This window comes from Micromesistius poutassou (assembly GCF_964030765.1).
Source record: "Micromesistius poutassou genome assembly, chromosome: 7".
NCBI classification, from domain to species: Eukaryota; Metazoa; Chordata; class Actinopteri; order Gadiformes; family Gadidae; genus Micromesistius; species Micromesistius poutassou.
In genome coordinates, this window is record NC_140277.1 from 17,676,716 (window position 1) to 17,684,198 (window position 7,483).

The window sequence follows — 7,483 nt, forward strand, 5'->3', positions numbered from 1 at the left end:
TGGGGAGGGGCTGGGGGCGGTGGGGGGAGGGGCTGGGGGCGCAGGGGGAGGGGGGGGGGGGGGAAGGGGTGAGGCGCAGGGGGAGGGGGGGGAGGGGCTGGGGGAGGGGGTGAGGCGCAGGGGGAGGGGCTGGGGGCGCAGGGGGAGGGGGGGGGAAGGGGCTGGGGGAAGGGAGGAGGCTGGGGGGGGTTTGAGACTGATTAAGAAAAAAAAACAAAGTTTCAAAACTTTATTGTCCATATATAGTGTGGCAACCCGCCTCGGGGAGTGAACCCGCCTCGCTCAAATCAGCACACAAATCTCAGACGTTAAAGCCACAACGGCACGTTTGATCAAACTTAAAGCCTTTCTTGTAAAAAGAACTAAAAGATGATTGCGTGGCGCAGCCACGACGGCTGGACTCTCCGTCCACCCAGCCACCAGAGAACGGCTGAGGAAGCCTTTTGAGCGGGCTTCCTCCCGGCTCCTCAGGTGCTCTGCATCACGTTGATTGTGACGAGGCCGGGTTGCCACAGTAGCCATAAAGAAATGGATCTTCAGCTTGGATCTGAATAAAAGAGATGAACCATATCGTTAAACTCTTTGTTAAAGCTACAATGATAGTCCGCAGTCAAACTTCAAATGGCTCAGTTTATGGCCAAATAATAAGCATAATTCACACATGGAATAGCTTGGAATAGTTTTCTTCTCCAACTTCAGAAACACTGAGTCGTCATGTAAATTGCGGCAATGACAACTTAACACATATATGATATGCGGACGCGGTCCTGTGGCTGCAACTGTGGGTCTATTTAATGATATGCGGCAATACATTAACAAACAGTTTGTTACCAGTATTGTATACATTATCGTTATCGACTTGTGTTCATAATATGCATGTGTCCCCCCGTTAATATACATCGCCATGGACTGTATTATGCGTTACGTGTTTAGTTTGCGTGTGTTTAAACAGATGGGTGTGCACACACACGCGCGCCAAGCATCACCCGCATTCATTCATTCTTTTAAACACTCACTCGCAGTAAAACTATGTTCTCTCACGATCAAATATTCATCAATCCTGAAAGTTATGGGCTTGTACACAATGTCTGTGTCAAGAAAATATGTGTTTGCTGTACGGTGTTTGCAGATGCATTTATTTAAAAGTACAACTTACCGCTGTATCAGCTATTACACAAGATTTTGTTTTGGGAGGTTGGAATATACTTTGCTCAAGTTTATTATTGTTGTTATTATTATTTAAATGCATGGCATAGCCTACTCTACTGTGTTCATTCATGCAGCCCCTATGGAAAAAAAAATGTTTCCACAATCCAAATGCTATTTCTATGCAGTTTCACTCATATGAACAATCTTTGACATCATAATCTTTAAATTAGGCTAATTGTTTGCATGTTTGTGCTGTGTATAGCCTACGTGTGTGTAAGCGTATGTTGCAGTTCCGACCTGCCATGGCAAAATAGCAACACCAACTGCGCTATCCGCTAGTGCATTTAGACCAGGAATTTTTCGGTCAGTTGCGCAATTGCATTGGCGCAATGTTTAGATTGGTAAAATAGCACCAAGGATCATTTGCGCCGGAACACACCTCTGCTTTTTGCCGACACGCCTCTCCGGGTGCAAGTGTAGTGGCGCCTGGTTGCTGCGGGGGAAAATCAGCTTTGAGCCGGGTGCAAACTAGCAACGATACATGCGTCGGTGTAGATAGATAGGTGTAGGTAGTTGGTGTCAATTGCGCTGGGTGCAAGATAGGGCCCTAACAGTCTCTTTAAAAAACAGAAACCACCAGAAACGGTTTTTAAAACAGTAACAAAAACAGTAACAACCAGTAACAGTTGTTAGTCATTTGTTTTGTTTGTTTTAGTCATTAACAGTCACTCGTTAACTTTTAGTGTACACACCCACCTGGTGGACACCTGCTTTTGACCAACGTCCTTTACCTCCTCAAACATCCCATTTATTTTCCAGTTACTAATTTCATCAAGTTTTGCGATGTCAAATAAGACATCTTCTGTGACTAACACATCATTTTCATGCACGTAAGAGCATGAGCTCAACATTGTCCAGAAGCTCAACCTGAAGTTCCTCCACCTGAGTAAGATCAGCGGACCTCATGGTACCTGCTATGTCAACGGGTTCTGAGTATTGTAGATTGAACCAGTTCTTATGTTTTCCTGTAGCCTTTCCAGCTCGCCCCATCACTTTAGCTGTATGAGAAACACCAGTGTCTCCTGTTTTTAGTGCTATGGAGCCTCCCACTCTTATTTCAAGTGGCTGTTGATCATCTTGATGATTGTCACCCACAGGGTCAGCAACATTGTCAATGTCAATATCACTATCAATAGCAGGTGCATCAGTATTTCCACCTGTGTCATTTTCTGCAGGTTGCTGTGGACCTTCAGCACCAGCTACTTCACTGGCGTCAGCATTAGCCTTCCTTAGCCTTGAGTGGTGAACCCTGACATAGGTCCCACCAAATATCAAATATCACGACTCCATTTTGTCCTATCACGACTCCAGGGCCTTTCCATTCAACACAGTCCATCCTCTTGTGATTGACTTTGTCCCCGGTTTCATACTTCTCATCATTTGACTTGATTGAGTTGCTTTCTCAGAACTCTCCTTATTCTCTCTGAGCACTCTGCCTCAGTGAATGCTTTTCTTGCTGTGTGTAACGCTGTTATATGTTGTCCCACCCATGCACTGATAGTAGTGCCTTCCAAGGCAGGTGGCTTATCGACTAGGACAGATGGAAGATTTGGATTTTGTCCAAATACAAGCTGGTATGGGCTGAAGCCGAGGACATTCTGCATTGTGTTCTTCGCCATGAGTGCCCAATCCAGGGCCGTTCCCCAGTCACATCTGTTGTCGCTTTTAACTTTCAACAGTATCTCCGTAAGTGTTTGGTTATGGCGCTCCAGCAAACCATTACTCCAAGGACTGTAGCCAGCAGTAGCCTTTATCTCATTATTGAAATTCTCAGCCATGTCTCGTATTTCTTCATTATTAAACTCCCCTCCATTATCACTGAAAAGCCGCTCCGGTGGACTGTGGACACTAATCCAGGAATGAATGAAGTGTTTCACTATCAGGCTGAAGCGAGTGAAATGATCAATAATGTGAAGGTACCACACATTTGGTTCTAGTTCATGTAAATCTACTGCTACAGTCTCGTTGTATCGAGAAGCCATGGGCAGGCCAACAGCAGGCTTAGGCTTCGGCTTGCTGTGGTTGAGACATATCTCAAATTTGCTCACTATCTCTTCCAAAATAGTAGTGTTCTCATCGTCAACATTTCCAGAATTCATCAGCAGTTTCTTCAGTCAATCAACTGACGCATGGCCGAACTGCTTGTGAAGTTTCAGTAAAGCTTTGTGCTTTTGTTCCTCAGTCATATTTTCTGTAATAGCTAACACTAACACTGTCCTCATATGTATCACTTGGGGAGCAGTGGCGGCTGCTCATCTTTCAAAGAGGGGAAGCTCATTTTCGGCCTACATCATATAAATTGTCAATTTATGTATATGTAAATTATCCTGCAAGCTTTGTCAATTACAACCGAGCCTAGAGCTTCAACCATGAATATCTCATAATCAGATTCCTTGGAAAACAGTGTTATATTACACTCATCAGGGATTTCACTGCACTGATTTTCACTTGTCATCTTTACATGCTCTTTCTTGTGTGGACAATCTTTTACCCCATGGTATGTGCTCTGACGAATGTGTAGTATACAGCGTCTTTACAAACGCTATGCTCTTCCTCTTCTCGTCGAACACTTGTTTGAGCACCAATTTCATATCAGCAAAAGTATGTGTTCCACATGCAGTTGAAGCCAGTTGCTTGACATCAAGAACGGCTGCATCCAGTAGTTCAAACTCCAAAACTGCGCTGGGCAGAACCATATTAAACTTACGGATCTTGTTGTATTTCTGTTCAAAGTCTGCAATATATTCCCCCATCAGGACATCGTCTTTCCGTGATATCCGATCAAACTCACACGTCATAAGCAGGGATACACAATAACTTCTTTTTTTTTAACCGATACCGATAACCGATAACTTTCAGCTAGCTAACTGTTGTCAATAATAAGTGTTACGAGAGTTAGTGTGTGTGTGTGTGTGTGTGTGTGTGTGTGTGTGTGTGTGTGTGTGTGTGTGGTAGCGTGTGTCAGTTTAGTGAAGTAATGAACGAGTCCGGTTGTGTCTGTGCCAACGTGTACTGTAAAGTTAGTGAAGCTAAGAATAAAGTACACAGCCTTTCAATAATCGGCGGCCGCTTCATTCCGACCATATTCCGACCTATAAGCAGACCCACTGCCGGTCAAAGGGAAGGGCGGTACCCCCGAGAGAACATCGACGTCTCCCCTGTGCTCTCAACTACGGTCTGGGAGCTGACAGCAGGAAAGGTGTAACATAATAATAAAAATAAACATTTTCTATATACGCGTGCAGCTGTAAACTCATGTATTGTAATTGATTGTATGATGTGTACTTTTAGGGTTACAATAAAACCTTTAATTTAGCGTTAGTGGGAGCGGGGCACTGAAATTATATAGGCTATGTTATCGGGGCTATTCGTCATGATATAGGACTTATCGGAATGACGTAATAATTTCTGTTATCGGCCCGATAATTATCGTGCACCCCTAGTCATAAGCCTGCTCCTTTTCTTCTCTCATGAAGACTTTGTCGAGTTTGTGAATCAACGTGGTCATTCCATTAACCTTATCAAGATCGTCAGCTGGTATTACCAGAGCGATATACCTAGCTCTACCTTTCAGCGATAGAGCTACTGCTAACGCTTGTTTTTTCTTGTCCAAGTCCGTCACATGTTTCCACATTTCCACTTAATTTTTCCAATTCTCGTAGGACTTCCCTTCGTCGAAAACCCAGAGGCAATTTGGAGTTTTTTTAGAAGGAGCCATCTTCTGCTACCACGTTAAACTCCTAGATTCAATGGTAGTCCGCAGTCAACTTATTAGTATATAATCCATTTATATCAGCATCACTTGTATCGCATCACAATACTGCCTCGCAACCTCGGCAGTCAACTGACACGGCACACGCAAAGTACCTGGGCTAAACACCCTGGCTGCTCGCTCCCGAGTAACACATAAATGGCTACCTTAAGTAACAGAATAGAGGCGCCAACTAATTTAACTTAACACAACAGGGGCAGTTAGAACAACAGAGGCCGGATGTTAAATCACTCTATTGTAGCTCTCTTCTATAAGTCTTTGCTGTTGTTGTTGCAGACGACTGAGTGAGTAGTCGTGACCTTGGTTTGGCCCTGCAGGAGAAGGCGGCCAAGTGGAGGAGGTTGGATGGACAGATGGACGGCCTCACCACCAACGGGGTGCTGGTGATGCACCCGCGGCAGGGCTTCACCCAGGACTCCCAGCAGGGCGTCTGGAGGGAGATCTCTGTCTGCGGCAACGTCTTCACCCTCAGGGAGACTCGCTCGGCCCAGCAGCGGGGGAAGATGGTGGGAGACCGCCGCACCCTCACACACCCACACACACACGCACATTGTGACGGCAGGTACTGGATGTGTCCAAGACGTCTCCTTAGGGGCAATAAAGTGTCTTATCTCATCTTATCTTATCTTACGTGCACACTCACACAGCACCTAAACACACCACCTTAACAGACCTTCGTTAACATGCCCTCACACACAGAAAAAGGCACCTAGTGAGCTGTGATCCGCCCATATGACGTGCCTTGCGTTTGTTGCAACCATTTTGACCCCCTGCTGTTTGGCTGCTTTCGTGTTCCTGTGAGGCACAAAGCGCTCAGAGACATTAGCCTCATCCTTAGCGGTAGCGTGACATAAACGGCCCAAAATCCGCTTTAGAGCAGAACAAAGCACACATTATTTCCGGACTTCTTGTTTTCACTCAGAGCTGCTTTCATTTAGACAAAACAGTCAGGATTTGAATCCCTTTTTTGTCTTGATAGTCTGGATTTATTAAAAAAACATTTTCAGATGAGTTGTAGTATTGTATGTATTTTGTATAAAGTATAATATTTCTTGTGAGAAACGCTATATATCCATTTTCGTTTGAATAACATTTATATATATTGTAAGTAAATACGTTATTAATTTCCAAAGGGTAAATTCTGCTGCCACAACATCAAGGTGAGAGAGATGGGAATTTATAAATCAATGAAACCAAAGACAGAGTTATGAGGATATGAGAGGAGCTGAGGGGCCGGTCATGTGGAAAGGAGAGGGGGATCCGGGGGTCATACTGTTCCTGTCCACTATTCTATTTGTATACGTATACATCGGCCCCAACGACCTCCCCCCACCTCTCCTGCGCTGCACTCTGTGTCGTGACCTCTGGGCTCCCTGACCTCCTCTCTCCTCCAGGTGGACGCTGAGAGCCAGGAGCTGGTGGACGGCTCGCTGCTGGACCTGTGCGGGGCCACCCTGCTGTGGCGCACGGCCGAGGGCCTGGCGCACACGCCCACCCTCAAGCACCTGGAGGTGCTGCGGCGGGAGGTGAACGCGGCGCGCCCGCAGTGCCCCGTGGGCCTCAGCACGCTGGCCTTCCCCTCCATGCGGCGCAAGGAGACGCCCGACGAGAAGCAGCCCTGGGCGTACCTGCGCTGCGGCCACGTGCACGGCTACCACGACTGGGGCAGCCAGCGGCGGCGCCCCCCCGAGGCGAGCCGGGCGCCGGGGGGCCTCCAGCGGGAGTGCCCCATGTGCCGCTCCAGGGGCCCCTACGTGCCCCTGTGGCTGGGCTGCGAGGCGGGCTTCTACCTGGACGCGGCCCCGCCCACGCACGCCTTCAGCCCCTGCGGCCACGTCTGCTCCGAGAAGACGGCGGCGTTCTGGAGCCGCATCCCGCTGCCCCACGGCACGCACACCTTCCACGCCGCCTGCCCCTTCTGCGCCCTGCCGCTGGGGGCGGGGCCGGGCTACGTCAGGCTCATCTTCCAGGGGCCGCTGGATTAGAGGGGCTCTATGGGGGGGGGGGGGGGGGCTCCTTTGTGTTTGTTTGTCACATCTCCTCGCCTTACTTCCTGGATCCTCTGGCTTTCGTTTTAAGTGACCTTTGTATTTGCTTTTTCACCAATGAAAACAAAGATTTCTATATTTTAATGCAAATTCACACATTCAAAACACAGAAAACACAGCAGCAGAAGGGATCGTTTGCTTTTCTGACAAATGGAAAACTGTATTTATCTTTATGTTCATATCTGTACACAAATGTTTAGTTTTACTGTTATTGTATGTAATAGAAGCTAATTAAAAAAAAAACATTCATTCATCTAACTCTTTAATTTAAAGTATGCCTGACTTCAATATTCTGTAGAGCTTGTAAATTGAAAGACAACTTCGACAAGTGATCTTCAGAGAGGCTTGTTCTGCTGGGTGTGTTCTCCATCCCTGCGTTAACTGCATCCATGTGGAGGCCTTTCCCTCCAAGGGTCTCTGCTTTGTGTTAACTGGTCATCTGTACTTTCCTTTG

The 7,483-nt window shown here is 46.9% G+C and overlaps 1 pseudogene across 1 annotated transcript in view; it reads left to right on the top strand.

The window, feature by feature from the left end:
* Positions 1-6,966, top strand: part of LOC311350613 (E3 ubiquitin-protein ligase pellino homolog 1-like) — a 9,431-nt pseudogene extending 2,465 nt beyond the window's left edge. The window contains exons 4-5 of the transcript in view: positions 5,299-5,487; positions 6,376-6,966. The product of the transcript in view is annotated as an E3 ubiquitin-protein ligase pellino homolog 1-like (transcript). The remainder of the gene's footprint in view (positions 1-5,298; positions 5,488-6,375) is intronic.
* Positions 6,967-7,483: the final 517 nt, after the last annotated feature.